Genomic DNA, 26,646 nt, shown 5'->3' on the forward strand with positions numbered 1-26,646 from the left:
AACCTGAGAACCACTCATCTGAAATATCTGAACACACAACCAGATACCTTGATACAGATAGTTTCAGGACATACAGTAACTGCTACCATTAAGCTCACCTCCAGTAGCATTCCACTATATAGAGATGGGATGCCTCCTAGGGTGTGGATTAAGCCACTGTATCCTGTACCTGGGTTTAGGTAGTGAGAATTCCTGTGAGGGCGTGAGTCAGCTGTGTTGTTTTCCAGTGTCACCAAGACTACATACATGACTAAACCACAACTAACACAGAGATCAGAAAAGTTTTATCAAGATGCATGTGAACATCAGCATGAAGACTGATGCAATTAATGACCACTTCACCCTTTGTATTCATATATTGAAATAAATGTTAACTCTTCTAGAGAAGAAATGTGCTCTGATACTTCTGAAGTGCATCCTATGATAAATTATATTTCACTTCAGCACAGTAAAGCATCAGTTTTTAAGCCCCAAAAGACATTTTGTGTGGATGCTTTGCTTTCTTTGAATAGGCATTAGGGAGCAAAGGCATAAAACCTAAAGGGAGAGAGGTTAAGAATCCAGTAAGACAGTTAAAAAGGTAAGAGAAACCTATCTTTTTGGACAGATGTTGAAGCTGAAATTCCAATACTTTGGCCACCTGATGTGAAGAGCTGACTCATTTGAAAAGACCCTGATGCTGGGAAAGACTGAGAGCAGGAGGAGAAGGGGACGACAGAGGATGAGATGGTTGGATGGCATCACTGATTCGATGGACATAAGTTTGAGTGGACTCCAGGAGTTGGTGATGAACAGGGAGGCCTAGAGTGCTGCGGTCCATGGGGTCGCAGGGTCGGACACGACTGAGCAACTGAACTGAACTGAAGTGAATGCCGTAGATATTTGACTGCTAACACTAGTAAGAGAGTAGTGTAGCCAAAAATGCAGTATTTGGACAGGACTGTAAAAAAGAAAGCTGTTATCCTTAGAAAGTCAAATGTTTCCACCTTCCCAGGGTTACTAATGCTGTTTTCCCACAGCTTCTTGGAAAATATCGCTGTTTTCTCTGGGCTCTTTCCAGGTGCTTTATTGAGAGAGTAAAATGGAAGAAGAGGAAAATACCATAAACAACCTCACTATGGAAGGACAGGAAATGCTGACCTCAACCTACTTCTGTTCTTTCTGTATAAAATTCTCATATGTGTAATTGTGGAGGAAGAAGGATGATCAGAAAATACGGCACTAGTCATTTGCTGATTGTTCTAGCACAATAATTCTCAAATACATTCATTCTTTAGTCTAAATCAGAGCTTCTAAAACATTCTGTGGTAAAGGACCAAATTTTAAAATTTCCATCTACTGCAAGCTTTTATAAATTACAGTAGAAACGAGTTACTAGAAAAGTAAATTTTTAAAAATATACAAAATATAAGCCCCCAAATTTTGTATTAGTGATTTCAACGGGCATAAAATAACTCTGTCAAATTGCTATTAAAGTTTATAAAAGCTTATTCTCAGCTTTTGTACTTACCTTGTGGCAAATGGATAACAAACTATTCTGAACTACAGTCTGAAAAGAATTGTCCTAACCACACACACATCCACAAACATGGGACGCATATACATCACAGAAGCACACACAAACACATCAAAGTAAAGATAAATTTCTATCCATTTTAAAAATAATTTAAATATATAGAAAATAATTGTTTTACATATTTCTTTAAAATCCACTTTATACCAAAAAAGTTGATGAGAAAGCGGAAGTCTCCTGCCCCACCTCTCCCCTTCAGCACCTACCCAAAGTGGCAGCTGACTAACAATCACACCTGTCGGGGAGCGGTCACTGCCAGCCTCCCTCCCCCCAGCCTGACTTTCCTCCTGGGGCTGTCTTCTTCTCACAGCTGCTGACCTGGGTATTCCCTCTGCGTCTCTTCTGTACAGGGGTACCCTTTGAGAAAGACTATAATGCTGTTCAAAATATTTGTGGCTCCTGCCTTGGGGTTGATTACACTCACCCCATTGATGTCAGGCTTGGTTATGAGTTGTGATGTCCCATCCGATGGGAGGATTTTCCACCTCTGCCTTGTTAAACTCAGAAGTGACCGTATGACTTGCTTTGGCCAATGACATGTGACATTCCAAGGTGGAAACTTAAGAGAGAGTTCTATCATCTCTTTTCCCTCTGCCACAAGTCTGGCAATTTCACAGATAAAGGATGCTCCACCAGCCTGAGTCCAATTATGATGATGAAAAGGAGCAGAACTACACAATGGACACACTGGGTGAAAAGAAATAAACCTACATTGTAAACCACTGAGAGTTTGGTATTGTTTGTGACTGCATCATAGCCTGAGTTGATGAATATATCTGTATTTCCTAGATCTCCTTTGTTGGCTTTATGCTCTAAATTTGGCAATTTATCTTCCAGTAGCTTCCTGAGAAAGTGTCTATAACAGGCAAAGATCTAATATGTCTGAAAATAATAGAATACTGAGTTTGAAATAATTTTTCTCTCAGAATCAGAAAGCATTGAGACATTGTCTTCTAGTTTCCAATGATGCTGTTGAGAAGACCACTGTTGTTTTTTCTAGTCTTTTGTGTGTATCTTCACGTGCTCCCAGAGGCTTTTAATGGCTGTTCTAAAATTTTGTGGTCATGTGCTTTGTTACGGGGCTTTTTCAAGAGATCTCAGTGTCTCTTTCGATATTAATGCTCATGTTTTTCAAATCTAGGACAGAATCTTCAATATTCTCTTAAAATCATCTTTTTTTTAAATAAAATTTTAGTTTCATCAAAGTTAAACATGCTCAAAGTTTGCAGAGTCAACAACCTTCTCACTGAATATTTACTGTTCCCCAGGGACAGCCACTCTGATTTTTTTTTTTTTCTTTTTTAGCTAGTTCTTTGGTATTGACCTCCATATCTCTACACATGTATTTAATTGTGGTAACATGATATTTCTGTTTTAGGTATTATTTATTTTCATTATGGAAATGAGGATTTATTCTCCTTCTTCTCTGAACACCCACAACATACATGCTGCTTTCACTATATATCATAACTTTAATTAGATTAATCATGAGTTTTTACATTATTCAATTCAGTTCAGTTCAGTCGCTCAGCTGTGTCCAACTCTTTGTGACCCCATGAATCACAGCACGCCAGGCCTCCCTGTCCATCACCAACTCCCGGAGTTTACTCAAACTCATGTCCATTGAGTCGGTGATGCCATCCAGCCATCTCATCCTCTGTCGTCCCCTTCTCCTCCTGCCCCCAATCCCTCCCAGCATCAGGGTCTTTTCCAGTGAGTCAACTCTTCACATGAGGTGGCCAAAGTACTGGAGTTTCAGCTTCAGCATCAGTCCTTCCAATGAACACTCAGGACTGATCTCCTTTAGGATGGACTGGTTGGATCTCCTTGCAGTCCAAGGGATTCTCAAGAGTCTTCTCCAGCACCACAGTTCAAAAGCATCAATTTTTCAGCACTCAGCTTTCTTCACAGTCCAACTCACATCCATAGATGACCACTGGAAAAACCATAGCCTTGACTAGACAGACCTTTGTTTGTAAAGTAATGTCTCTGCTTTTTAATATGCTATCCAGGTTGGTCATAACTTTCCTTCCAAGGAGTAAGTGTCTTTTAATTTCATGGCTGCAATCACCATCTGCAGTGATTTTGGAGCCCCAAAAAATAAAGTCTGACACTGTTTCCACTGTCTCCCCATCTATTTCCCATGAAGTGATCATGGACCAGATGCCACGATCTTAGTTTTCTGAATATTGAGCTTTAAGCCAACTTTTTTTACATTATTGGGACCTTGTATTCCAGTTAGATTTGAGTCATGTAATAACTATGATTACTTTTCCTCTCCTACCAAACTTTTTGTTTTCCCTGGAGTTAATAACTGTATTGTTCTTTTCATTTACTTAGTTTCCTAAGCATATATTGCCAATTCAAAACTCTCTACCATTCATTTAAATTCTCATTCTGACATTTTTTAGATGTCAGACTTTCTGGTTGGTTGGTAAGTTGGTTGGATAGTTTGTTGGTTTCTCTCTTTCAGGATGGACAATTCCCTTAAATTCTCTGGAGTACTCCCAAATGGAGATCCTTTCTCCTCATTTCTCAAGAAAGAAGGATTGAATATACTTTAGTTAGCAGTTTGTTAGCTGGGTTTATAACTTTTAAATATTTGGACAAATGTTCCATAGGCCTCTATTTATTCTCTTTTCCCAGGCTCTACAAATGGCATAAAGAAGACACGGCCACGAATCCCTGAACTCTGGGTTCCTGTCGGGCAAATTTGCTTCCTTCTCATCAATACCCCTTCTGCAGGCTTAGGTATCAGCTTCTCCAACTCTAAGTCAGTTACCCTTCCTCCATCCATCCTATCTTCTAAGTATGTGCTGAATTCTCTCAACTGCTGTTGTCAGCTTTTCTGTTCCTTTTGTCCTTGAGGGTTTGCAGAAGTATCCTATTGCTGCTGTGACAAATTACCACAAACTAAAAGTCTTCAAACAACACAGGTTTATTATCTTAAAATGCTGGAGGTCGGAAGTCCGTAATCAGTCTCAGACGGCTAAAATCAAGGTGTTGGCAGGTGGCATCCCGTTAGGAAACTGTGAGGGAGAATCTGTTTCTCTGCCTTTTCAAGTTCCTACAGGGTGTCTGCATTTGTTGGCTAGTGACCTCATCGTATATGCTCAAAGCCAGCTGCTGAGCCTCTTCCATTCTCTCTAACTCTCCTGCCTCCTTCTTTCCCTTATAAAAAGCTTTGTGATTACATTGAAAGAGAAAGTGTTGGTCGCTCAGTCATGTCCAACTCTTTGCGACTCCATGGACTATAGCCCGCCAGGCTCTTCTGTCCATGGAATTCTTCAGGCAAAAATACTGGAGTGGGCAGCCATTTCCTTCTCTAGGGGATCTTCCTGACCCAGGGGTTGAACTCAGGTCTCCTGCATTGCAGGAGGATTCTTTATCATCTGATCCACCCTGGAAGCCCTCGGGGATTACACTGGGCCCACTCAAACAATCTAAGATAATCACCATATCTCAAAATTCTTAACTTAATCACATCTGCAAAGTCCTTTTTTTTCAAATAAGACAATCACAGGTCCCAGGAATTAAGATAGGAGTATTTATGAAGGGACTATTATTCTGTCTATTGTAAAGGTTTACACTTTTCTTACTCCTTTAGTGTGGAGTGTCAGAAATGAACAAAGCAAAAAGTATGTGTTCAATCACCTTGTTTGATCAGGAGCCCAAATAGTATGTGTACTGTTTCCAATCCCTGGGATTCTTCTCAAATTTTTTTTCAAATAGATAAAAATAACAGATAGGAATAATAATAGAAATAACCAAATATCACTGAAGCCTTTAATCTATACATGAGATTAGAACAGCCTTCAGAAATTTTTCATAAATCATGAGTGTCACTGTTTGGAAGAGAATCTGGCAGAGTAGAAATGGGAAGAAAATGAATAAAAGTGGAAAACAGAACAAATGAGTGGGAAAAAAATTTTTTTGAAGGAGGTGCTTACAAGATTATGAAATATGCTTGACTCTCAGTAATATGGGTGCTAACCACAGACTAACAGACAAGAATCAAAGATGAGAACAGAAAGGTCACATATGAAAAAAAGAAAGCTAAATTTAGAATTGGAATTTCTAAATTCAAACCCCAATTCTCAAACTTACAGTCTGATCTTCTGCAAGTCAATCAGGTGTCTTGGTTGTACAGCTGAAGCTGAAATCCAAAAAAGTTATCTCAATTTAAATTAACAGACATATATGAAAGACTTCAGGGAGCCATCCATCATATTGCAGTTGGATGTTAGTTGAATCTAAAGCAGAAATTGGCACGAATTGAAAACTATCATTATGGCAAAGCAATGATAACATAAGAACCCAACAGCTGGAAGGCAGACTAAAAGAACATTTTCTTTCCTATTTCTAAAACAACGGACTTAAAAAAAGAAATTAAGAAATTAAGAAAAAGACGGACTAGTCTAGCCATAAGAAAATTCACCTTAATGCATCGGTATGATTGCAGATATTCTATAGAAATACCACTTTTACTCATTACTATTATTATTTTTTACTGAACTCCTTCAATATGCCAAACACCATGCTAGGTATAAAGTATATAGCTGTGAATAAAGCAGATGCAATCACTGCCCTCACAGAGGTTACAGTCTAGCAGGGAACCAGACAATTAAACGAAAAATGGCAAGTAAGTGTGATAGGTGATTTAATGGGAACCAAAACATGGAATTCAGGCAGTGAAATCAGACTAGGGGGCAAGTCTGAGGTAGGGGGTTAAGCACCATGCTCAGAGTTCATGACATACCCTCAGAGCTCAGCTACACAGCAGGAATGAGCAAAGCAAAAACAGAAGGGGATGGTTAGACAGAGGGTGCCAAGGAGACTACTCCTTCACCTAGGAAGACTGACAAGGTATTTTGGAAGTTTTTTAGCCTAATTCTTGTGTCATGTATGAAATGGTGATAGGACCGATACGAGAGGAAAGTGCCTGTGTTACTATGATGCTATCGGATTGATAGACTCACACTCATGGAATAATAATTACTTTGCTTTCTTCTCAAAGTAAACTCTTCCCCTACTTCTCATCCTACAACCAGGCAGGGGAGCACAGTGGCTAAGAGTGCAGGCTCTGGAATCAGGTTGCCAGCTTGGGTTCACATTCTCACTCTTGCCACTTGCTAGCTCTAAGACCCTGGAGACGTTATTTTCTTCATCCCCTCATGCTTCAGCTTACTTATGTACAAGATGTTCCTAATGTTACTATTTTCCTCATTAAGTTATTATGAGGATTAAGTTAGTTAATAAGTCAAAAGTGTTTAAAACAGTGCCCGGCACAAAGTAAGAACTTATCTTCACTTATTGCTGCTACCAGTTTTATTTGCCAACCACTGGCCTTTTGTACTTTCCAGGAGGATAAGAGGTCAGTTGATTTTGTTTACATGGCATTGCTTTCAGTCACAAGGAAGACAAGAATGCAGCAGGACTACTAGCTTACCAACTGGTCCTCAAAATAGAAATAAGAAGCAACCAGAATCTTGCTGATCAGTTCTTCAGTTCTGACTCTGAATGTGGGAAGATAAGAAAGCTTCAAAGAGGTCTTCATCTCTTTCAGGTTATACAGAACTAAGACAGAGATGGCAGAGAGTGTGACCATGCTGAAATCAGGTCCCACAAGAAGGCAGTACTTTGGTGGACTCCTATGATTCAGAAACAATATTTATAGATGCATTTAGAGACTATCAAGCTAAGGGAGACCTGTTTATGCAGACCAATGCCAGGAGATTAAGTCCAGAATTTCAACTGCATCCACTCATCAAACATTTGAGTGCCAGCTATGTATAAAATACTGTTCTAAATGTTAAGAATATAGCAATCAAAAAAAGACAAAAGTCCCTGCAAACATATTAAATGACCTAAGTATATGTCATACCAGAAAGTGACAGATGCCATGGAGAATAATAAAGTACCAAAAGGAGACAGAGAGAGCAAAAGAGCAAAGAGAGAGGTGGGGTGTGGGGTGAACAATTTTCATCAGGGTATTAAGGGAAGGCCTCACGGAAATGGGGATGTTTAAGCAAAGACCTGAGGAGGTGAGAAGGACATGGAAACGTCTCAAAGGAGTATCCTGACCAGAAAGGACAGCAAATTTGAGTCCCTGAGAGTGTGTCCAAACTGTTGAGTAACAGCAAGGTGGTCAATGGGCCTGAGCAGTGAAAGGTAGTGGGAAAAGAGCAGGAAGTGGATCAGAAAGGAAATGGGGTCTTGTAGGCCTAAGTGTAAGAATCACAGCCTTTTCTGAGCAACGTGGGAGCTACTAGATAGCTTCGAACAGAATCATAGCTTAAAAGGATCACCCTGGCTGCTGGGCTGAGAAGAGAATGAAGGCTAATGGAGGTAACAGCAGCTTGGACCAAAGTGGTATCAGTGGAGATGGGAGAATTAGTCACATATTTTGAAGAGACAGCAGTAGGATTTGATGACAGATTGGATGTGGGGTGTAAAAGAGTTGCTGAGTTGGCCTCAGCAGTGGAAATGATGGAGTTGCCGTGAACTGAGACAGAGGAGGTTGTAAGTATAGAAGGCTTTTGAGCAGAGGAGAGATCAGGAGTTTAGTTTTAGATATAATAAAATGGAGAGGTCTATTAAACATCCAAGGCTTCCCTGGTAGCTCAGCTGGTAAAGAATCCACCTGCAATGCAGAAGACCCCAGTTTGATTCCTGGGTCAGGAAGATCCACTGAAGAGAGGATAGGCTACCTATTCCAGCATTCTGGCCTGGAGAATTCCATGGACTGTATAGACAGCCCATGGGGATGCAAAGAGTCAGACATGACTGCGCGACTCTCACTTTTCAGAGGTCTATTAAATATCCTAGGATACACAAGGCCTAATCTGAGACTAGGGAGTTGTGAGCATATTTATAATATCTGATGCCGTAAGACTGAATGAGGTACTGAGGGAAAGAGCATGAAACAGAAGAGGTGCAACATCAGAGACCCGGGACACTCCAATAGTAAGAGGTCAGTGAGCAAAAGAGATTGAGAACAATGACTAGTAGTGCATTATGAATATCAGGAGGGTAAAGTGCCCTGTAACACTGAAGAAACAAGTGTAACAAGTGAAGCTACATGGGAGGTTGTGATCAACTGTGTCAAATGCTGTTGATAAGTCGAATGAAAAGACTGAGAACGGGCCATTGGATTAAGTAACATGGAGAGCAGTTTTGGTGGAATTCTGGGGGCAAGAGTTAGTTGGAGTGGATTTAACAGAAAATGTGAGAAAGGAATTGGGATGGTAAATACAGAACTCTTTCAGGGATATTCATTGTAAAGGGCCAAAAAAAGCCGGGGGTGGGGGGGGGTGGACAATAGCTAGAGGAGAAAGTAGAGAGTTTTGTTGCTGTTATTTATTGTTGAAGACTAATTTTAAGAAGCAAAATATTAATTTACATTGTTTTTCAGTTGCTAAGCCACGTCTGACTTTTTGTGACCTCATAAACTGCAGCATGCCAGGCTTCTCTGTCCATCACTATCTCCCTGACTTTCTTCAAACTCATGCCCGTTGAGTCAGTGATGCCATCCAACCATCTCATCCTCTGTTACCCCCTTCTCCACTTGCCCTCAATTATTCCCAGCATCAGGGTCTTTATCAATGAATGAGTCAGCTCTTCGAATTAGGTGGCCAAAGTATTGGAGCTTCAGCTTCAGCATCAGTCCTTCCAATCTACCATATCTAACTTATGCAGGGAACTATAACTAGTAAACGGAACACAAATAGATGTAACTGATCAGTGCTTTCTTCTCTCTGTTGGAAAACTATTGGGAAAGTCCAATTAAAGTCATAAGACTAATTCATGGGCATGGACAATAGCTCCACCTTACACTGTTTCCAATTATGAAGACTCTCAAGCATCCATCTACACTGCAGGAAAAGAACTGCTAAGTAGATCAGATGCTTTAATCAGCTGAGCAGGGTACCTCTCCTGTGACCAGTGCTGGGGAAACTCTAACCATTCATTAATTCCTCATTCAAGAAACATTACTGAGGGCCTGTTTTAGGCCAATTACTAGGGATACAAGTCCAACAAAACATAACATTGCCTTTAGGAAGTTCATGGTTCAATAAAGGATGCAGACAAGCAAGGAAATCAAACCAGTCAATCCTGAAGGAAATCAACTCTGAATATTCATTGGAAGGATTGATGCTGAAGCTCCAATACTTTGGCACCTGATTCAAAGAGTCACAGGAAAAGACCCTGATGCCTGGAAAGACTGAAGGCCAAAGGAGAAGGGGGTGGCAGAGGATGAGATGGTTAGATATGTAATGTTAGATGTTTAGATATGTTAGAACTGTTTAGTGACTGAACCGCAAGCAAATAAATAGTTCTCATATCATGGTAAAAGAGGTATGTGTACATAAGAGACAAAATTTGAATTAAAATAGTTAACAGCTTAGTATGGGGACATCTAGGTCATTTCTTTTTTCTGTTATAGATGGGCTTCCCTGGTGGCTCACAAATCCACCTACCAATGCAGGAGACATGGGTTCAATCTCTGGGTCAGGAAGATCTCCTGGAGAAGGCAATGGCAACTCACTCCAGTATTCTTGCCTGGGAAATTCCAGGGACAGAGGAGCCTGGAGGGCTACAGTTCATATGGTCACAAAAGAGTCAGACTAAACCACAACAATGGTTCAAGTGTTTGAGATACGTCAGTGAACAAAACAAAGCCACTCCTATTTAGAATGTGTATATTAGCAGGGGAACCAGTAAACAATGAACATAAAAAGTAGTCAAACACACAGTATATCTGAAGATAATGACTGCTATAGGGAAAAATAGGGGCAGCTGAGGTAGGTGTCAAATTGTAATTTTAAATAGTATGAGCAAGGCCTCAGTGAGAAAGTGAAGGAGGTGAGGGAGTCAGCTATCTTCAAATTTGGAAAAAACATTTTAAGTACTGAAACAGACCCAAGGTGCTAAGGTAGAAGTGTAGCTGCTGTGTGGCAGTGGGAGAAGTAGGGAAACTTCTTAAGAAGCAGTTGCAGTAATCCAGGCAAGAGATGAAGGTATTGCAGATCCACGACCCTGCACCTGCAGAGGAGGCAGTAGTCAGTTTTTGGATGTATTTTGAAGGTACAGCCAATAGAGTTACCTACAAGAATAGATGTGGAATAAGAGAGAAAAGAAGGTATTAATCATCCCTAGATTTCTAACCTCAGCAACTAAGATGGAAAATGCTGCAGGTGCAGATGTGAGGGGGAAATCAGCTCAGTGTTGGACAGATTGAGCTTCAGATGTCTATTAGACACCTCTATAGCACCTAGGATCCTCTTGGCCTTCTCGCCTGTGGGACAATTTGCAACTTATTTTGTCCCTATTGCCATGGCCACCCAACCTCAGGCAGTAACCACCCAATAGTGCCTTGCCTCATGCTCATGCCACACATCTCACACAAAGGTCTGCCTGGTGCCCACACAAAACCTAAGTGTGCACATGTTCCAGAGGAGGGCAGTGTTAGCATCTTCTGACTGAATCTTAACCTTCTCTCCTGACTCCCTTCTTTTCGCTACCCTCATTTCCCCAGGACTGTACTCCCTAGTAAGATAAGAGCACAGAAGCCTCTAATTCTGGGAGAACCAAGGCTAAGACAACAGTGTTAGACATGTTAAGACAACAGTGAAGGCATGAATGGATAGCTGTTTAAATGAGTCTGGAGTTTGGGAGAGTGAGTTGAGAAAAAGATATAATTTTGAGAGTTAATCAGCATGAGCATTGTATTTACAATCACAAGGCAGGATGAGGGCATAAAGGAGTGGACAAAAAAGATAAATAACAGGTGCTGGAAAAGTTGAAGATTTTATTTTAGTATCTTTGAAAGCAGTATCTTTGAGAGCAGAAACAACCTTTTATTCATGGCTATAGCTCCAGTTTTGTAGTACAGGGCACAAAGTAGGTGCTCAACAGGTATTTTGAGAATAAACAAAATAGGTCACCATGGCCCTCGGGTTAGGTAGAAAAACTAAGTCACGAGAGATGATGAACTAAAACAGGCAGGGTTCATGGAACTTGAGTTCACAGTGAGGGTAAAAATTAGGTTCAACAGCGGAAGCAAGAGAGTAAAATAACAGGAAAAGGAAGCGGTGGTTAGAAAAAAAGTGCTCAGACACCACTTTCTCCTTGAAGCCTTTTACAATCATCTCATGAGACCTTTCCCCTTTTCCATCTCATCTACTTTATACTAAGTCCACTTCCACCCATGTACTGTTCTCTTTCATCTCCCCAATATTAACCCTGTTTTCCAATTGAAAAATTAAGTAAAAAATAGGAGTAGCTTTTAAGTCCCAGAGATAAAAATGAATGCTAAAGTTGGATGATTCTAGTTCATTTCTATGGTTTATGGATATGCAAATACATGAAATTAGAAGACTACATTTCAAATCTGAAGCATATCCAAAGTGTTTAGCAAAATAACATGCATTTGAATGACTGGATGACTGAATGAATAAGTGAATTAATGAGGTCAGGTAAGAACAGAAGTCAGGGGAGCCAACATCAAGGACAAAATACGACTGAATGACTGTTGGAGGCTCACTGATCTGACCATAGGGCAAAGGTGGATCAGGCAAGCGGGCCTGCAGTTAAAAAGCACCAAGGAAGCTAGCAAAGCAACTAAGACATGAAGAGGTAGGGCCTAAGTGAGCTCACAGTGCAAACAGAAAAGGAGAATGTAGAGAAATTTTAAAATTAAAATTACCATATTTGGTGAGTGCTAAGTATAGGCTATGAGTAACTCTTTATGATCCTATGGACTGTCGCCTGCCAGGCTTCTCTGTCCATGGGATTCTCCAGGCAAGAATACTGGAGTGGGTTGCCATTCCTTTCTCCAAGGGATCTTCTGGACCCAGGGATCGAACCCAGGTTTCCTGCATTGCAGGCAGATACTTTACCATCTGAGCCACCTGGGAATTCCCAAATAATTCCAATATGTTGGTATCATGTATAGGGCCAGGGTAAGAAGAGCAAGGAGATAAGCTACATTTTGAAAGTGTATTGACACAAAGATGAGATATATAAATAAATCTAAAAATGGGAAACATTTTAATTGACACTTGTTACATGTCATTGTGCCAAGCACAACTTTCCACGAATGATCTCATTTAATTATCATAAGAACACTATGATGTAGTAGCTACTATCATCTTCACTTCACAGATGGGAAAACTGAGGTGCACGAGGGAAGACCATGCCCAAAGTCACACAGCTGAACCAGGATTTGAATCCTAAAACAGTTAGAAATTTTGCCATGACCACAGAGATATTATTTGTTCAATAAATACTTAATGAACACCACTGCATTGTGCCGAGGATGGGAGGAGAGAAATTCTGGTGGCAAACAAGGCGCACTTGGTCACTACCTGCACAGACTCACATGAACAGTAAACAAATAATTCCAAGAATCATGAATCAAGGAAGTGCTAAGTTACAGTTAGGTAGGAGGAGTGGGTGACAGGAAAGAATTTCAAGGGAATAGCATGTATAAATACCTCGAGGTGAGAACCTACAGTAGAGAACAAGAGAAAAGAGCCTGGAAAAATAAAAGACTAACCTGGAGTGCAGATAGCTAGAGAAATCACTGGAGAGGCTGAGAACACAAGCCTGGATAACGGAGGGCCTGGCCTTTGCGATAAGGACTCAGATTGTGTTCAGTAAACAAAGGGAAGGGCTTAAGGAATTCAACAGGGTAGCAACTTGATCAGATTTGTATTTGTTAAAAATTACTCTGGCTGCAGTATGGCAAATGGATTGGAATGAGCCAAGACCAGTTTTGTAGGACCTAGCTGGCAGTTACTGCAGAACTTCCAGCAAGAGGTGAAGTTAGCTTACAGTGGGATGGAAAAGTGGTCGTTAAGAACAGAGAGAAGCCACAAATTCCTATTTTTTCAAGGCAGGTCTAGGGGATTCTGATGTGTGTTGGAGGTGTCTTAGGTTTCTGAACTAAGTAGATGGATAGCATTTCCTTTACTGAACCAGGGGCTATAGGAAGAGGGGTTTGGCACACCCAAGTCATCCAGATGAAAGTGTAGCAAAGGCACTTGGAAATATGAATCTAGAGTTCAAGAGCAAGATCGAGGCTTGAGCTTTGAGCTGGAGTCTTTGGCGTATGGTATCTGAAGGGAAGGAAGAGGATGAGACCACCTAGGAAAGCGCATAGGTGGGACTCCAGAAGCGGGTGAAGCTCAACGGGATTCCAGTATTTAACAGCTGGCTAAAGGAGGAGAAGCCGGTTGTTAAAGAACAACCAGAGTTAAGAGGAAAACAAGAGCGGAAGACAAGAGCATATGTGGATAAGGGTGTGGGCAATAGTGAAGATGCCAGAACAAGGTCTTGTAAGCAGAGGCCTGAAGCTTGTCTGTGACAATTCAGAGCTGCTCCAGGTGCGTGGTAAGAACAGAAACTAGACTAGAGAGGGCTGAGGGTGAGTCATGAGAGAATGTCTACGTGGTAAGAGATGGAGAGGGACTTAAAGACAGAAATCTAGACATGAGAGACTTGGTGGTGGTTTAGTCCCTAAGTCACGACCTACTCTTGTGACCCCATGGACTGTAGCCTGCCGGGTTTCTGTCCATGGGATTATCCAGGCAAGATACTGGAGCGGGCTGCCATTTCCTTTTCCAGGGGAGAGAGACTTAAGGCTGTTTAAATACTAGACAGAAACTCCGGTAGCGGAAGAAAGTTGAAAATAACGGAAGGAAAGGAGGTTATTCTTCAGCCGAAGAGAAAGCAGGAGATCTACAGTACTAGGCTAGAGCACGGGACGAGGGAACTCTTTCAACAGGAAGTCAGTATGGGGCGGAGCTGACTTGGACCCTCTCCGCTTCATAAGACACATTTGCGGTAAGTGTGCCTGCTAAGTTGCTTCACTCGTGTCCGACTCTTTGCAAGCCCATGGACTCGTTGCCCGCCAGGCTCCTCTATCCATGGGATTCTCCAGGCAAGAATATTGGAGTGGCTTGCCATTTCCTTCTTCAGAGCTTTAAGCGACTGAGAGTGAATTACAACAGACCTGAAAGCCCGGGAGAGAGCACTGCCGAGTTAAATAAAACGGATAATGACAAAGTCAGCACTGACTCTCGGGTGACCTCTGAGGGGGCAAGACCAGCTGCTTCCAGGCAACGGATGTCGCACTGAGGGTTCGGATGGGGAAGTAGATGAAGAAAACGGGGCAGCGGCTGCAGTAGAAAACTGGCTGTGAAAAAGAAAGCAATACAGTATGGTTCCCCCCACCCCACCCCCCAAAAGGCGGGCAGGTAGGGGGCGATTAGGGGAAGACATTTCGAAAGTACAAAAAAGCAACCTCGGTCAGGGCAAGGCAGGGCTCGGAGACCCAAGGTGTGCCCCACGGACCTGGCCGTCCTCGCTGCCCGGCTAAACTCCGCCAGCTACCCGGAATCCCAAGGCCTCCGTCCCCAGAAATTGAATGGTCCCACCGGCGGCCGCCAGGTTTCTCTGCAGATTCTCGGAGCGAAGCCTCCCGGCCTGCCCAGAAAGGCGGAAAACCCTTCCCACAGTGGCCCACGACGCCCCCGGGCCGCGCCGGCGCCGCGCCGAGGCCTAGCGTCCCAGCGTCCGGCCCAGGCCTCGGGAAACCGCAGAGCTGCAGCAAGCCTTCCTCCCCGGCTCCGCAGGGCTTCCGCGCTCAGTCGGGGCCCCGACCCGTTGGCGCGTCTTTCTGGTCCCGGCAGCTTTTGAAAGTTCCCGGGGCGAGCGGCGCTCTGGGGCCCAGGCCCGTGACGCTGCAGCCGCCCTAGAGATCGCCGCTTACAGCTGCAAGGGCAGCCTGCACCGGGGGTTTCCATCGAACCGTCCACACCCTCGGGAATTCCCCACCACGCCACACACAAACCCCAATTCTTCCTTCAAATTTCCACCGCCGGTTTTAAACCGTCGATACGCGGCGAGAGCAGCGGGGGTGCTTAGAGCCCCCTACCTCCCCACCCCCGGGTCCCAGCCCACCGCCGCTTTCCCTCTCCCGAAGGAACCCCAACGCCGCGCCCGAAGGAACTCGAAGGTCTTCGGCAACTTCCGCCTTCAGCGCGGAGGGCGGGGCAGCTCGAGCTCCTCCGGACCGAGCTCGGCTGTTTCCGTGCGCGGCCGCTGCGCACTCGGCACTGGGCGGCGCTGGCTGGCTCCCTGGCTGCGAGTCCTCAGTCGGCGGCGGCTGCTGCTGCCTGTGGCCCGGGCGGCTGGGAGAAGCGGAGTGTTGGTGAGTGACGCGGCGGAGGTGTAGTTTGACGCGGTGTGTTACGTGGGGGAGAGAATAAAACTCCAGCGAGATCCGGGCCGCGAACGAAAGCAGTGACGGAGGAGCTTGTACCACCGGTAAGAGGAGCAGGAGGAGGAGGCAGGAGCCGGAGAGAGCCGGGGGGACGGAGGGGGGACGGGGAGGCGCCGGACACCCGCGCTCGGGGCCTTCCCCTCGCAGGAGGGGCCGCGGTAAAGATGGAGCCTCCGCCCGAGCCCCACACCATCGCCGCCGCTCGCAGCGAACAAAGAATAATGGCGGCGGACTGGAGCCAGCGGCGGCCGGGGCGGCAGCGACTCTGCCTGCAGCCAGCGGCGGCGCTCATGGCGGGGGGCGGCGGGGCGGCGGGCGGGGTGGGAGCCGGCGACCGGGGGTGTGTGCGGGCGGGCGGCCGGCCGCGGCGAGCTGGCGCCCGCGTTCCCGCCGCCGCCGGGCCGGGCGCGGAGCCGGGAGCCCGGAGCCGCCCCGGGGGAGGCCGCCCGCCGGCCCGGCCGGCTCTGCCCCCTGCGCCGCCTGCCCGGCCCCCGCCGACAGTCTCGCCCCCCGACCCGGCCCGCAGTCCGTCGGGGTAGCGCCGCAGGGGTGCCCGCGGGGGGTGGAGGAGGAAGAAGAAGGCGACAGTTGAGGGCAGAGGAGGTGAAGGTGCCTGCTTTCCCGGTAGCCTCCCTGTCTGCCATGCCCGCCTAGCGAGGGGAAGCGGTGCTCCGTCTGACCTACTCTCCTCTCCTCTCTTTGTGCAATAAAGTTCGAAACCCAAGGTTTTCCTCTCGTCCTGTATTTTATTCACGCCCTTTCCCCCCGCTCCCGCCCCATTGGGAAAATGCTGTTTTCTGTGCTTTTCTGCTTACATGAGGTAATGAGAACTCGCGCTTTTTAAAATAATTTTTTGACTCTTTCCCTCACCCTCTTTTTTTCTTCCAAATCAGTAGTCATGGAAATGCATTCTTTGGGGGAGGAAGGGGGTGCTAAGAAAAATATATTTGTAATTAAAAAAAAAAAAACCTATTGGGATCTTGTAAAAGGGAAGCTGATGTTTGAAAACAGTTTCGGTTTTAACCCTTTTCAATAAGGTAATCACTTGAGAGCTATCATTCTGAAACACTTCGTTGAAACGAGTATTAGCGACGTACTTTTGTTTCACATCACCTTGGCGGGGGGCAGCCGTGGTGTTGGATCCTTTGGATCTCCCCTATCCCGACCATATTTCTCACGTCTTTCTTAAATACGAGATTGGTTAACCCTAAATCTAAAAATAGCCATTTAAAAGTATCCATTATTTTCCTCGCCCGTAGTAGGCAACCCTAGCCCCAGACCCACAATAATTTAAGTCATAAGGTTTATTTTTTCTTTTCCTGTTGGGGAAAAGGGACAGCAGAAAAATCATTGACACATCAAAAATTAAAAGACAATTTTTAAAGGACCATGGGATGTGACCTATTTAAGTTTGTCTTACCTTCTTCAGAAGTTAAAATTTCATGCAAGCGTTCGCTTTCATCAGTTCTGCCTTGTAAAGGTTTAGTATAAAATACTTTTGGTTGCCAGTTGTTGAAATCTTTTACATTCATTTCCTGATTTAAAAATAAAGCCAAAACGGTTATTTTAGGTGATGCAAAAGGTTGTTTTTTTAAAGTACTTCCCTGTCTCATGGTATGATAGAATAGTGATTGATACAAGGTTTCTTGTTAGGAGTAAATAGTAGAAGCACTGTCTTCTGATTTTCTTTATCCAAGTCACTTTTCCAAAACCTCCTTACTGTATTACTAGTATTAAAAAAAACCACACACATTAGCCATTTTTCATTGCCAAGAAATTTAATTAAGAAGATGAACTAAAGAGTATTTTTCCGTTAAGAGTTGGGAAGAGGATTTTATTTCCAAACACTGAGGAAATTATGATCTTGATGTTGCCATAGATTACTGTTTTTCCTTAAGGATTTTCTGCAGACCAGCCTAAGTTGAATAGAATTCTTTTCCCTTACAGATACTGTCTGCCAATGACTCTTCCTTTGTTGATTTTTTTAAAAAAGTTATGATAGTTTTTTCTTTTATTTAAAAGGTCTTTTTAATTTTTTACTTATAAATTCATAATCTAATTCTTACCAGTCTCAGGTGAAACTTTGTAAACTTTTGTAATCATTAATATTTGAATATTCATTTGTAACATGTTACTAAGTTATACTTCTACCCCCTCCCAGGGATCAGCAGAAATTAGTTAAATCTGCTTGAACTTTTTTTAATGAATGTGTATTCAGAAAGCCAGTGAGTTTTTGATAGAAATTAACTGAAAACTGTTAAAAAGTATTTCTTATGGAATATAAAACTCCAGTGTAACTCCTTTTGAATCATTTTTTTTTCCTCCCCCACAAAAGAGCCTAAGGAAACTTCATAAAATGGCTCTTTTTTCTGCTTTCTGAAATTCATTTTCATGATTAGATCTGATTAATAGACATTTTTGTTTCTGCATAGAGACGTACCTTTATTTTTCATTCTAAGACACTGAGTTTTATTTTGGGGGATATAATATGGCTACAGTAAAACCACGTATATTATCCCTTGCTTCACCTCATTTTAAAAATTATTTTCCTTTACACAGTAGAAAAAAATTCTTGTAATCTTAACACTTATAGTTTATCAGTGAAATTTGTAATTTCATTTATTCTATAAATGTCTTATCAGGCATGGTTATGTGGACTTGTTTATAGCCAGCCTGTGACATAATCTTACAAGCATATCTTTCTTGAATACATAGTGTCACTTCAAGTGATGGCTTCTTTATTGACTAGTTAGAGCTCAAATCTGAGTTTAAGGATGTAGTAGTCAGAGAATGGGAAAAAGAAAATGAAAGGGTTTTTTTTGTTCTTCTTACTCAGGTATGAACACATTTCTCCATTATCACTTGAGACACACTTTATGGTACTTCAAATAATAGTTCGCATTTACTGTGGTAGAGAATCTAGTTAATGGAAAGCATTGGGTTTGGGAATCACGGGCCAGTTTGAATCCTGCTGTCGCCACTATTATCCTGTGCCTACCCTCAAGGAATTTTGTGACCTACAAGAAGCTTCTTGATCTTTCTCAGTCTTTGTTTTTTTATCTGTTAGAATAATGCCAGCTACTTTTAGTGTTGTCAGGTAATTATAAAATACTTCCTTGGGGATTCAATTTATTTTTAAGTTTTATTTTAACTTCTAGCTGTGGAACCTTGGGCAGATTTCTTCTCTATACTCATTTTCCTTGATCTTAAGTATACAGTATCCAACTCAGACACATGTGGGAATTAAATGAGTTAGTACATATTAAACTCTAGGCATGTCACAAGTGGTCAACAAATGTTTCCTATTATGTTTTAAATTATTCATCATTATTATTGTTACTGTGTTTTAATTCACTAGGCCAGAAGCTGCAGCAAATCCAAAGATGGATTACACTGTCATATCTCTCTACCCTCAAGGAACTATTGGGGACATGATGACTAATAAGGCAGAATATATGCCATAAGAAAGCAGTCAAAAGGAAAGAGAGATCACACTTGATGAAGATGGAAGAAAAGAGGATTATATTTTTTATTTCCAATTTTATTTTTTAATAAGTAATTCTTTTAGATAGTCCATAATTCAAAACACATAAAATGTAATGCAGCAGAAGGTCATGTTTTTTGCCCCCACCCTCCAATCACCCAAGTGTTACCAATTTCTCTTTTGTCTTTTCAGAGGTACTCTATCCATATACAAACCAGTATGTATGTGCGCTCTGCCGCATCCCCCTTTATATACGAATGGTAGTATACTGTGTACACTCCTATATCTTCCAGTTTTCACTTAACACGGCTTAGCATTTGGGTTGTGTCAGTACATAAAGACCTTCATTCTTTTCATTATCAGGCACTTCATCATCTGAATATATACCTTTGTTTATTGACCAGTTGGTGTGTTGATTTTAATTTTAGCTCTCATGGCTTTTCAAGTAAGGAAATTTGTCATTATGCCTTTATTTCTTTAAATTAAAGATTTCATATGAATGAGAGCAGTCTGTGATACGAAGTTATTTAAGCTCCCTCGATTATCTTTAGTTTCAGTTTTAAGTTTTAGTAAAATGTTCGAGATGTACATGAATAGGGAAGCAAGCTGTATGAGAGTTAACTCTCAAAGTAAATTTAGTCTGTATTTAACTCCTTTGTTGTGGTTCTTATAGCCCTAAACAGCCTTTTATTATTTCAGCCAATAAAAGTCTATAGTTTTCTCTTTAAATGAGAAAGAACATCTTATGTAGTCCAGACCTTTTTATAAGTAGACCAATCTCACGGGATGCGATTACCCAGTAATCTTGATTACTGTACTAGCTTTCTCCGAGTTAATTTTTTACACACTCATTAACTTTTTTTTTGATGATTTTCTAATATTTCTTAGTGTAATTATCAGTGAGTTTTATATTTGATACCTAAATAGTTTCACCTATATGATTGTCTACTGAGACTTTACTTCTTAGATGAATTTTTTTTTTCTTTTACTGTGGAAGTCCTTGGCCAAGTTACTACTTGGCCCAAGTAATAACTCCTTCCAACTGGAGCACAAAGAAAGGTTTCAATGTTCTCTTTTTCTTTTTTTCGACCTTCTTCTAAGCAGCATTTAACTATTAATATATTTTAAATATACATCTGTTAGTATATTTATCTTTAAGATACACATGCTATAAGGTCTTTGAGTTGATTAAACTTAGAAAATGATAACTAATAATCTAGCAGCAGGGACTCAAAAAACTCCCTTATCTTTCAAAGAAACAAATCATTAAATGAAGCTTTTTTGGTGATCTCATTCTTTGTATGCTTAACTTGACAGATATCTTAAAGCTTTTAATATAAGAATATTGCCTTATGGTTATTTTGGATTTACTAGTATTTTATATAAAATACTAAACATGCTATTTTTACCCACTCAATGACTAAAATGTTTACAAAGCACTTATAGATTGGTAAGAGTCAGGAGTGAATAACTGAAATCTGTAAAGACAGGAAAGTTTTCCTCTGAAACATATCTGGGGGCTACCAGGGAATTAAATGATTCCTCACAGTCTCATTGTATCAGTGAATTGCCTTTGGGGTTGGAGGTAAAAATCATGAACTAAAACAACAAACTGATACTGTGAAAATGGTTACTTGTTTTCCTCTGCCAATTTAATAAATATGCTAACTCAGTCATTATATGTGGTTAGTCTTGGTCAACTTTTTGAAGTTATAAGAAGAAAGTGTGGTTCTAAATTTACACTATTAAATCTGTAAATGTAGATTTTTGAGACATATTTGAAACATTTGTTTCTCTTCTGATTCAGTATGCTCACTTAGTATATACAAACTCTGTCTTGTGTTCTGTTTTGCTTTGCATTTTTCTCTTTTCTTAGCTCTGCCAATCCTGATCCTGTAGATATGTTTCATTGTTTTACCTAGTTTTGCTTACATGTCTCCTCTTACCAGTAAGAAGATGGGCAAAGATTTCTGGTGTTAATTCCAGAAGATAAGTAGAAGACAGTATTTTACATAACCAGTGATGAAAAATTACCTTTATGTATTTAATCAATTACATGAATCACAGCTTAAGAATAGTACCCCTTGTTAAACTTTTAAATACCTGAGTTGCTTTTCCTCAGGGTTGAGGTAAGATTATTAAAATTTAATTTACCATAAGTGAAATGGGCTGTCTGAACAAATTCTTCCTGGTGGGATTTATCTAGAGTCTCTGAATAATCTATCACTCATCAAGGTTTAGAGAGTAAGAGGTCTGAGGCATTGATGCCAAGGTTTTTCCTAAAGGAGCAAAGTAAATACATTTGTTTGGGGAAGAGAATTAAGTGAGAAGTTAAAATAACTAAGTAATGGCCTTGGTGTCTGTCTGAGTGGAGGATGGGTCTGAGAGTTTATACCCGTGGTATTAGAAAATGTCTTTACCAAAGATTAGTAAATCTTGGAAACTAAGATTTCTTTCTTTAATTTTAAGTCTTTCTCTAATGAACTGGTTATCTGGGTTTGAATTTCTGGTTATTATTATATGACAGTATCTGTGTTAATTTGCTTCAGTCGTGTCTGACTTATCGTGACCCTGTGGACTGTAGCCCACCAGGCTCCTCTGTCCATGGGATTCTCCAGGCAAGAGTATGACAGTATAGATGTAACTAAAAATGTTTGTAGTCTAAACAAAGCTGAGTAACAATTTTGAGGGTGGTTATCCCTTTTTGTGTAAGCCATTAGCAGTAGGAGATTCATGCATACCTTGTTTGTCATCACTGAATTGAAATTTATTACTTGTTCTGAACTCTGTACTCTTAAACGGGCATCATATTCTTAAAATATTTATTGTTTGCGGTTACTGCCATTTATCTATCTAGTCATTTATTCAGCGAACATTTATTGACCATCATCTTTCTCATAGTTGGTGAAATAGTCATAAGAAAATTTAATCAGGTATTTTTAGAGATATTAAATAAACCATTGTTCTAGTTGCTATAGAAGCCTGAGTATGTGGCTTTACTGCCCTCAAGGAATTTACAGTATAATGGAGATGACAGAAACAAGTATAAGAAAAAACAGTTTATATGTGGCAGAATGTCAGTTTTCACTGTCTTGAAGGACTGTTGAGTTTAGAAGAAAAGGTGTTCAGTGAGGAAACTTCTGTGAGAAAGATAGCACTCAAATTGCACACGGAAGAACTTGGGAGGTAAAAACGACCGAGGTATGTTGTGGGCAGTGGCATGGATAAGAAAGTGAAGACTGGGAGCAGAGTGAACTTGACATTCACCTTTCTTGAGGTGGTGAAAGTGTCGTGTTAAATGTAAATCCACAGTATGAGGAGCCCTAAGTGTGAAGCGCGAAGCTTTAAATGTCTTATAAGAAGAGGAACAACATAAACAGGGCTGGTGTGTGAGAACAAGCTAGAGTGTAGGTAACCGGGCTCCACACCCCCTGTCCCAGGCAACTGCTGAAGTCCCCTGGCCACTTTTTGTCTCCAGTGCTTAGTCGTGTTCGACTCCTTGTGGCCCCATGAACTGTAGCCTGCCAGGGTGCTCTGTCCATGGGATTTCCCAGGCAAGAATACCAGAGTGGGTTGCCATTTCCTTTTCCAGGGGGATCGTCCCAACCCAGGGATCGAACTCACCTTTCCTCTGTCTCTTGCATTGCAGGTGGATTCTTTACCTGCTAAACCATTAGGGAAGCCTGTTCTGAACATTGCATATAAATGGATTCCATTGTGATGAGCTTCTTTTACTTAACACAGTAAAACTGTTAGGGTTTACCCATGTTGAATTTATCAGGACTTCGTTACTTTCTGTTGCTAAATATTCCATTTTATAGATATGCAATATTCATGAATTCATGGACATTTGGACCTTTGGGCCATTATGAATAATGCTGCCATGAACATTCATTTATAACACATCTTGTCATTTCTCTTGGGTTTATACCTATTAGTGGAATTGCTGGCTTATATGGTAACTGTTTAACCATTTTGAAGAACTGCCAGACTTAAGAGTGGTACCCTTTTACATTCCCACTGGTAGTGTATAAGGGTTCAGATTTCTCTGTATCCTCAACACTTGTTTTTATTTTTCACTGTAGCCATTTTAGTGGGTAAGAAGTAGTAGTACCTCATTGTGGTGTAGACTTGCATTTCCCTAACACCTAATGCTGTCAGGCATATTTTTGTGTACTTATTGGCCATTTGCATATCTTGGAAGAAGTGTCTGTTCAGATCCTTTGCCCATTTTTAAATTGGGTTATTTGTCTTATTATTGAATTGTAATAGTTCTTTGTTATTCTAGATACAAGTTTCTTAACAGATATATATGATTTATGAAATTTTCTTCTATGGATTGTCTTCACTTCTTGGCATGAAAGTTTTTAATTTTGACAATTTCCAATTCATCTTTTTCTTTCTTTCATTGCTTGTGCTTTTTGTTGTCATATCTTGGACATCATAAATTCTTAATTATTATAGACATTTTCTAAATATCTCTGAAAGCCACAACAAAAAGGACACCACTATTTAATGAAAAATATGACTACGTCTACTAATACATATTTGGAATTACACCCCACTTGCTCTGGTCTTCTCTTTTATCCTGTGTCCATATTCCGTAGTTTTGAGTACTGACCAAAAGAAGCAAAGGTAAATATCAAGAAATAGCAACTTTTAAACTAAGTTTAACTCAAATTTTTGAGAATTATTTGTTACTAGAGTATTTATTATGTTGTGTGGATGTAGTGTATCACTCATAAATTTAAATTCTCCTGTATTAGGGGAATTCACACTTAGCAGACTTTTACCATGGAGGCATCCCTGGTATCTTAGGCATAAGCAGTCTGCCTGCAGTGTAGAAGACATGGATTCCATCCCTAGGTCCAGAAGATCTCCTGGAGAAGAGAATGTCTGTCCACTCCAGTACTGTTGCCTGGATAATCCCATGGACAGAGGAGCCTGGTGGTCTACAATCCATGGGGTCGCAGAGAATTGGACACAACTGAGTGACTAACAGACACAACATGGAGGCAGTACTAACTCCTTCATTTTTTGCAGCTGACTAAACTGACCTCTGGAGAATCTAAATTTACGTACTAGTAGAACATTTTCCCTGGGCAAGAAATAACAGTAAAGCATAGTCTTCGTCACTCTGAATATTAATAGCATTATCTCTTTGTGAAGAAAGTTTTGAAAGTTTAGTTTGGATTGATGATTACTAAAATTTGTTGTTCCTCATCAATAGTTTTGGTTTATAAAAGTTCATTTACTTGAAGGAAGTATTGTAGCCAAAGTCTTGTAAAAATACTGATTTCGTTATTTTATTAATCAAGTCTGCATCAACAGAAAGGTTAGCATAAATAGCCAGCTCTTGCTTTCCTTTTTTCCATAATTCATTGTTTTTCTATTGTTTGGAAACAGTTTATGGTTTGAAATAATTATTAACTAAATACTTGTTTGGAGGGAATTTATATGTAAACTGATGGTAGGGATTAGTTTATACTTGCCTAGCTCTTTGGTGAGTTTGTGAGCCCTTATGAGAGAAAGGGTTCTTGGCTGCTTTACACTATAGTCCCCATAGTTTTTGGCAGAACACTTAGTTATGTAATATACACGAAAACTTATAATGAATGAATTCCTCTTGGAGGGTCACAAATTTGAAAAGCAGGGTTAAAACCAATCCCCCTTGAGGTTTTGCACCAAGGGGGATTAAAACCAATCCTTCTTGAGATTAGAGGAAGCTGACACATATGCATATGCTTAGACAGTTAGGGGCTTCCCTGGGGCTCTGACGGTAAAGAATCTGCCTGCAATTCAAGAGAACCTGGGTTCCATCCCTAGGTAGAGAAGATCCCCTGGAGAAGGAAAGGAATGGCAACCCACTCCAGCATTCTTGCCTGGAGAATTCCATGGACGAGAAGCTTGGTGGGCCACGGTCCATGGGATCACAAATAGTCGGACACTTGTAATTGCTTAGACAGGTTACAGATTTATTTTTTAAAAGCCAAGGAAATTAGATTGGTTTTTTCATAGCTTAAAAAGAAAATTTTCTCCCTGGAGTCTAAATTAATTCTGATGGTTTACTAACACTTTTCACCTCTGAAAGAGGAAAAATAGCATGAGACTATTAATCAAAATGATTACCAGAAGTCACTACCAGGTTGATAAAAGTACATTTACCTGAAATGCTGGGCTTGATTCTTTCAGGATTAGAGATAAAAGATAGCTAAATATGAAGTGAAGTGAGTCCTTATCAAAACTGTACATAAAGTCTACTGTGGTCTACATGTCATTTTTCATCCATGTATATTAACCATGGCTAGTTTTTAAGATATAGTTCAATATACCCTTGGTACTTTGCGTGCTTGAGATTTTTCTAGTAAGCCAAATATAATTAAAATGATTAGCATGTTGCTTAATAGTTTATGCAGTTCTACTGCCAGATATTTCTCCACTTTTTATAATATCAGAAGCTAGATGTGCATAGCCCTAAACAGTCTTGTAAAGTTCTTAGAAATCTCTTAACATCTTAGTTCTCCATCTGTGAAGTCAGAGCTAAAGCCAGAATTGCTCTTATATATGAGTTCTGCCATATAACATGTACAGTGTTACTTCAGGAAAACTGATTTTCACTCTTTGTTGTCTAGTATGTAAATAATTCACAAAGAATAGCATTTTAATATTTAGTTCAAAGCAGAACTGTTATAATCGTTAACTTTATACACCTTTTTTTAAACACTTGGACATTTATTTTTCCTTTCAATACAGTGATTTTCACATAGTCACTCAGGCTTTGTTGAGTAAATGGAGTAATGGGCTATAAATATTTAACCTCCAGGCATAACTTTTGTAGGTCCTTAACAGTGTTAGCCTTGAGCTAGTTTATGAAGCAGAACTTGAAATTTGAAGACAGCTTCACTCTTTACTCAACACGGAAATTGCTCTTCTAAAAGTAATTACATATAGGAGATGCATAATGCTCTTTTCCCTTTAAAAAAAAAAAAAGGCAGCTTCAAAAATCTAATTAGTAGAACTTCATGTATAGAATCTTATATAAGGTCACTTCTTTGAAAGGCTCAAGGTGGAAGAAGCTGTGGAAATGGTATCAGATGGGTGTTTGGATAGAAATGGTAAGAGTTCAGTTGAATGTTATTGTCTACAATATGCATAGTCATAGCTGCTGCTCTGCTAAGCAGCGTCGTTTGTCTCTCGGTGACCAGATCTGTGAAGGCTTGTTTCAGAGCCATGAGTAGTCTTACCTGAAGGAAAACAAGGCAGATACATTGTGCCAGTACTTAAAAAAATAACAGTAAC

General features: G+C 40.9%; 1 protein-coding gene and 1 long non-coding RNA gene across 3 annotated transcripts in view; one reads left to right on the forward strand and one right to left on the reverse strand.

Moving 5' to 3' along the window:
• LOC110150822 (uncharacterized) overlaps positions 1-15,685 on the reverse strand; it is a 30,365-nt gene extending 14,680 nt beyond the window's left edge. The window contains exons 1-2 of one of the 2 annotated variants that reach the window (XR_011484686.1): positions 14,933-15,685; positions 5,681-5,729 (exon numbers count right to left, since the gene is read on the reverse strand). This is a non-coding gene — a long non-coding RNA (uncharacterized lncRNA). The remainder of the gene's footprint in view (positions 1-5,680; positions 5,730-14,932) is intronic. The other variant, XR_011484687.1, reaches the window with a different exon arrangement.
• CREB1 (cAMP responsive element binding protein 1) overlaps positions 15,682-26,646 on the forward strand; it is a 54,278-nt gene continuing 43,313 nt past the window's right edge. Inside the window, exon 1 of the mRNA XM_020913882.2 lies at positions 15,682-15,907. The gene's annotated coding sequence lies outside the window, so the exon portion shown is untranslated. The remainder of the gene's footprint in view (positions 15,908-26,646) is intronic.

This window comes from Odocoileus virginianus, chromosome 30 (assembly GCF_023699985.2).
Source record: "Odocoileus virginianus isolate 20LAN1187 ecotype Illinois chromosome 30, Ovbor_1.2, whole genome shotgun sequence".
Lineage (NCBI taxonomy): Eukaryota > Metazoa > Chordata > Mammalia > Artiodactyla > Cervidae > Odocoileus > Odocoileus virginianus.